At 42.1% G+C, this 6,163-nt stretch overlaps 1 pseudogene; it reads left to right on the forward strand.

The window, feature by feature from the left end:
- Positions 1-6,163, forward strand: part of LOC103398570 (zinc finger SWIM domain-containing protein 6-like) — a 56,573-nt pseudogene that overhangs the window by 23,298 nt on the left and 27,112 nt on the right.

A 6,163-nucleotide genomic window follows, 5' to 3' on the forward strand; every position in this document is an offset into this window, starting at 1 on the left:
AAATCTTCATCGTATGGCTCATCAATTTTATCCATCTGTAGTTGTTACAACTCTGCACATCACCCTTCTTATAAATTGGCACCAGAACAGTTTTCCTCCACTCATCACATATCTTGTCAGTCTCTAAAATTCTATTGAACAACCTAGTCAGGAAATCTACCACCACTTCTTCTAAGAACTTCCATACTTCCACTGGTATGTCATCGGGGCCAACTGACTTTCCACTCTTCATCCTCTTCAGGGCTTTTCCTTTCTAACCTGATCTGCCTTCTTCCTAATAGTCTCTGATTCCTCATTCCTATGTTCCCCTTCATTTTCCTCATTCAACAACTCCTCAAAGTATTCCTTCCATCTTCTCAGCACACTTTCCTCACTTGTGATTACATTCCCATCTCTGTCCTTAATCAATCTCACTGCACATCCTTCCCTGCATGATTTCTCTGTCTCGCCATTCTATACAATTCCTTTTCTCCTTTGTTTGTGTCCAAACTCTCATACAACTCCTCATATGCCTTCTGTTTGGCCTTGGCCACTTCCTTCTTCACCTCCCTTGTCCTCTCTTTGTACTCCAGTCTGTTCTCTTCTGTTCTCTCACTGTCCCATCTCTTCTTCGTTAATCTCTTTTTCTGCACACTCTCCTGGACCTCATCATTCCACCACCAGGTTTCTTTGTCTTCCTTTCTCTGCACAAGGTCTGTGTGTATTGGTATGAATTTCTTCTTCCTCTGCATTTTACCTTCACTCTCAATCACAAAACTCATTTTTGCATCACTTTATCCTTTTTGCCTTGTCTCAAAATATAAAAATATAAAATTAGAATCAATTTTGAAAGTGATAGTTGTAGTGATAGATAGAAAATTGCAAGTCATTCTTGATGCACCGCTGTGCAAATAAGTGGCAGCAGCCTAGTAGTTGACTGTCATTTCGACTGCCAGCCCATGACAACTTCAATCACCCACACAGCCCATGCACATACATACATAAACTGGTGCACACGCATAGACCCACAAAGATACATACACATATATACATCCTCGTCCTATTCTTATAATTAACATGCAGATTTTGCTGTCATAATCAGGGAGAGAAAGCATTGGAATATCCTAGATAGAAAAATCTCAAAAGATTAACCAGTCTTCAATACAAGCCTTTTCAGAACCCCAGACTAACACATTAAAAAAAAAAAAAAACTAAACTTGAAATTAAGGTTTATAAAATTTCAACTGGTGGCGCTTTGGCCCAGAGGCAATGTCTCTGTCATTGGTGTCACCTCCTGGGCAAGTTCAAATCCCGGGTAAGGTGGTTGGTACCTTCCAGTGGACTCACCACCCGCAGGAAGGTTTAGGGGGGTTGGTACGGTGCAATGTGATTTGGGTGGCGACTGCTGCCCCCGCAACCCGATAACAGATAAGCGGATGAAAATGGATGGATAATTTCAACTGACTCTTTACATTAGGCCTGTTGGGAAAACAGTGGCAGGTAATTTTAGCCTAAACTTAAAACAGAACTCCACTCATCAGCTAGTTAAAAGCAAGACAATAATCCTTGTCAACTCTTTGGATAAATCAAAAAATCTGACAATGTAAATCTCCAAAGATTATTCGGGAGATCTACCATTTTGCATCAATCATCAAACACCTACAAAGCTCTACTGACACATGATGGAAGTATCGATTCCATCCTATATGTATGTCGACACTCATGAGTAGCAACTGTTTACTCTCATGACGTATCAATACTGATACCTCATGTGCATGTGATGAAAACAAACCCATCCAGAAATGTATTCAGTCTTAACACAAGGTTTAAGACATTAAACCTCACGGCGCCACCCCCAGCTGTGTTATTCCAGCCCATCCCACACCTTTGACACACACACATGCACACACATGCCTGGAGCAAGGTCTCCCACAGAACAGCATTGATCTCTGTTTATAGTCTCTGTATGGTTACTTCCTTATAGGACCACACACACGTATAGTACTCGTTGTTGCTCACACAGTTCATACCATGTCAGATGTTGAAAGCCCTTGTATTTGTCTTTGTAGTCTTATTAATTGGGCCGGTTAAACAGCAAAAGGCTGCTGTGAGGAAAATGTTTCATGAACTGTGGGTGGGATGGTGTTTGTGATGAAGGTGGAAATAATAATCCATGACCCTACCTAGACCGTGTGTGGAACCTAGCTTTTTCTCCATTTGTGGATCAGATAACCCTTCAGTGGGGCCTCTTAGCTCAATACAACCAAACAGATTAGATTCCTGCACAGGTTTAGCAGACTATCTTTGGTCAACACAGAGCAGAATTTTCCATGTTAAAGTGCTAGCTACTGCTGGTGGTCCTCTGTGGATCGGGGATGCCTGGTTTTAGGTGTTGCTTCTTTGTGTCGCTGCAGCTCATGAGGTAATTTGATTAATGTGTGAGGCTGAAGTGAATTTGTGGAGGCAAACAGGCCTTAAATATCTGCTTGCACTCTCCGTCCCCTCCTCTTCTCCCTTTTGTTTGCTCAATTGCACTGCAGGTCCATTTGCATTATCATATATTTTGCACTAAAATCAGTCGCATATTCACCTCACAGATGCAATGGATAGGCTACGCCTTAACTGCATGGTGCCATATTGAATTTAGGTCACTCATGAACCAATTCAGCCAATAAACCTGATGACCTTCCCACTGCCAGGTCTGCATTGATTTGGAAGCCTAACTTGATTGCAGAAATGTACAGTATCTATGATGCTCAATCTAATTTACTGCAGTGATTTTGGAACACTAGGCAGTTATTTTGCTCGGACAAGCAAACCTTTCAGGCCCAGTCCTGATGACGGGGGATTGTAAGGAGGCTTATTGGTTTCTCAAACTATTTCAAAATGAGAGAAAGAGGGGGAAAATGGAGTGAAGGGCAGGGCCAGGGAATGCTTTGATGAGGACCCCCTTGCTTAAAGAGTGTGGGTGGTCCGTGGGCCTTTGTTGAATTTAAACATATATATACAGTACATATACTCATTCTTGCTCACTTATTCACACATTGTTCTCACTGCCTTAAAACAGCACTTTGGGCCAAGTGTGACTTCACCAGGGCAGTCAGAGGGGCTTTCTAGGGCAACCTCACAGAGGCCTTGTTCTATAAGTGGTCGCCATGCCAACCCTGGCCTCTTGAACATGCACAAAAAAAGCCAAAAAAGCATGGTAGACTGGGTGAGGGAGAGACTAGGGTCTTTAATAGCTTGCACATGAGACACTGAAGGTTTCATACCCACCCAACCAAGAGTCATGGCAGGGGTGTTTGTCTGTGTGTGTGTGTGTGTGTGTGTGTGTGTGTGTGTACGTACATAAGCAGTAATATGCCTGTACTCAGCGCTTAGTTTAATTAAAAGGGCATTTTTGGCTTTGGGGGCAGTTTTTGGTGCCTAGACTATTAGATGGGGAAAGGCGAAACTCATTACATACCCATCTGTCAGAGAGTGAGACAGAAAGAGGGGTGGAAATGTTGATGAAGGGAGGGAAGAAGGGATGAGAAAGGCTTGGAAGGCAATAGAGCAGGGGTTCTTAACTTGGGTTCGATAGAACCCCAGGGGTTCGGTGAGTCAGTCTCAGGGATTTGGTGGAGGACAAGACACACACCCGACTTATATGATTCGTAATAACACGTCCCCCGCTTGGTCATCACAGAAGGATTTGGTGGATGCGCATATGAAACTGGTGGGGTTCAGTACCTCCAACAAGGTTAAGAACCACTGCGGTTAAGAATTGAGTGAAACTGTAGGTTAAAGAAACTGGCATCACAGCAGACTTTTGCTTACAAACAAGCACATCACTCCAGGTGTTTTAAATTTATAGAAATAAAACCTGTTTTTGCCCCTTTAAATTTTACATATGGGAAAAAGGGCAAACATTTGCAGTACAAAGTTCAGCTGATTTTTGGAGCTATCAGATAAGTGTGTGACCGTGTGTGTTGATCAGACCTTTGTCTTTCAGCTCCCTTAGCCCCACATGTTTTTGATGTTCTGTCTTTTTCTCTGCTCTTTGGACCAGGGGCCAGTTTTTGAAGCACCAACTCGACAAACATGTGCAAACACTCATACGCAATAAATGTATCAGTGAGGGTTTAAAGCTATTGCTCATTTGTATTTGTTTACGCAGGTAAATATTCTACAGCTCACCATTCTGTAACCAGCTGCCCCGTATAAACCCTCTGTGTCTCTCTCACTCTCTCTCTTTCTCAGTCTCTTTTTTCTCCTACACACACACACACACAGCAGTGGAAATATAGGCTTTGATTACCACTGATGAAAGTGCTTTCCATATTTGATCCATCTGCACAGTTACATATTTGCAGCCAACACTTACTGGTTTTGCAGATAATGCCGAGCAGAAGAGCACATATATAACAAAGTAGCCACTATTTCCGCATCTGCATTCACTGAGCTTTTTCAATTTTGTATAAACTTAAAAAAAGGACTGCCTGCCTGCAGAGAGGCATTGGAGGAGAAATATAAGAAGGTTTTATATTTATATCTGACCTGAGGCTGCTTTTAATATATAGACCAAGAACAAAACCCTAGTGATGTGAAGACCAACTCTTTTTACTGATTCGGAACTTTGACTCTCGAACAGTAAAATGAACGAGTCGTGAACGAATCTTTAATGAATCATTTCATTCATTTTACAGCAGGTGGCACTTTAGTCCTATTGTGGGCGTTGTAAAGAAGGCTGCTAAGAAGGCGTAGTTCACAGAGAGTGATTTGTTCATAGTGTAAGATTAATTCACAGCGAAAAATTGGTTCACAGAGAGTGATTCGTTCATAGTGAAAGATTAATTTACAGCGAAAGATTAGTTCACAGCGAAAGATTAGTTCTCAGAGAGTGATTCGTTTGCAATGAAAGATTAGTTCACAGTGAAAGATTAGATCACAGTGAAAGATTTGTTCGCAGTGAGTGATTTGTTCACAGTGAGTGATTAGTTCGCAGAGAGTGATTAGTTCGCAGTGAAAGATTAGTTCGCATAGAGTGATTAGTTTGCAGAGAGTGATTTGTGAGTGATTTGTGAGTTCAATATGAACAAATCTTTCATATGACTCAGGAGTCATGAATCTTTTATATGACTCTGGAGTCACGAATCATATGAAAGATTCGTTCATATTGAACGAATCACTCGCGAACAACACATCACTACCTATTACCTTCTTCCTTATTCTTCTTCCTGTTCACCTGCATTCTGAAGTCACCCCGTATCCATCCAAAAGAGAGAACATCTGCTTTAACCCTACCTCCGACGAGCTGATTTGTGGACTTTTTTGGCCGGATATGGGCGTTAATACAAGATTGATATCCTAGAGACGTCTGTGCTCAACCCTTTGATAAACATATTTAGGAGATGGTCTGGACCACTTCGTCTCCCACTTAACCGCTCCCATTATCAATAAATGCATGATCTCACGCTGGGACACCTGTGCGCGCCTCCACGTTTGTGTCTTTTTATATGCTCACCACTGTGTTTTAGGCTACTTCTGGGGAGTCCCAGAAGTAGCCTGGGGAGTCCCAGAAGTAGCCACCCTGCATAATGACTGGCCCTGTCTCTAGGTAGCAGCCACGACGAGATCAAACGTTATATTAAAACAAGAGGTTGCATCATTCATTTTGTACTGGCTGCACTGGCCGCTCACTTACTCATCCGTTTTCTCTGTTCCTTGTCGCCAAAACTGAGATCCCTGTTTCTGCGATTTCTGTCAGGTTCATTTGCTCAGAAACATTGCACTGCAGCTGGTGCTTATCATGCTCTTGTGATAAGAAGAGCACAGGCCTTTGAACAGGTGACTGTGGTGAAGTCTGGTTCATATAATGAGTCACCTCTATTTTTTGTGAACTGTTTACGACACAGTGAGATGTTCAAGTTATTCTTTTTCCATTTAGTAAGTAATGAGGGACCAGAAATTTGTTTTGTAGATGTGTCCAAAAACAGAAAGTCACTGTCTCTGTCTTCTCTAATTTCCAATAAAGTCAGTTTTTGTTGTTGAAAACATCTGACCAAACTAGAAGAGTTCAGTATTTTAACACTGATAATGTACATTTTAAAACCAAGTATTACATGGTAATTAAGTCACACAAAATATAAGCTGCCCCTCACTGTTCAGTGCCCCCCCCCCCCCCACGGACGTGCTCGGTGTA

This window comes from Cynoglossus semilaevis, unplaced genomic scaffold (genome assembly GCF_000523025.1).
Source record: "Cynoglossus semilaevis isolate Cse_v1.0 unplaced genomic scaffold, Cse_v1.0 scaffold376, whole genome shotgun sequence".
In the NCBI taxonomy this organism is placed as follows: Eukaryota; Metazoa; Chordata; class Actinopteri; order Pleuronectiformes; family Cynoglossidae; genus Cynoglossus; species Cynoglossus semilaevis.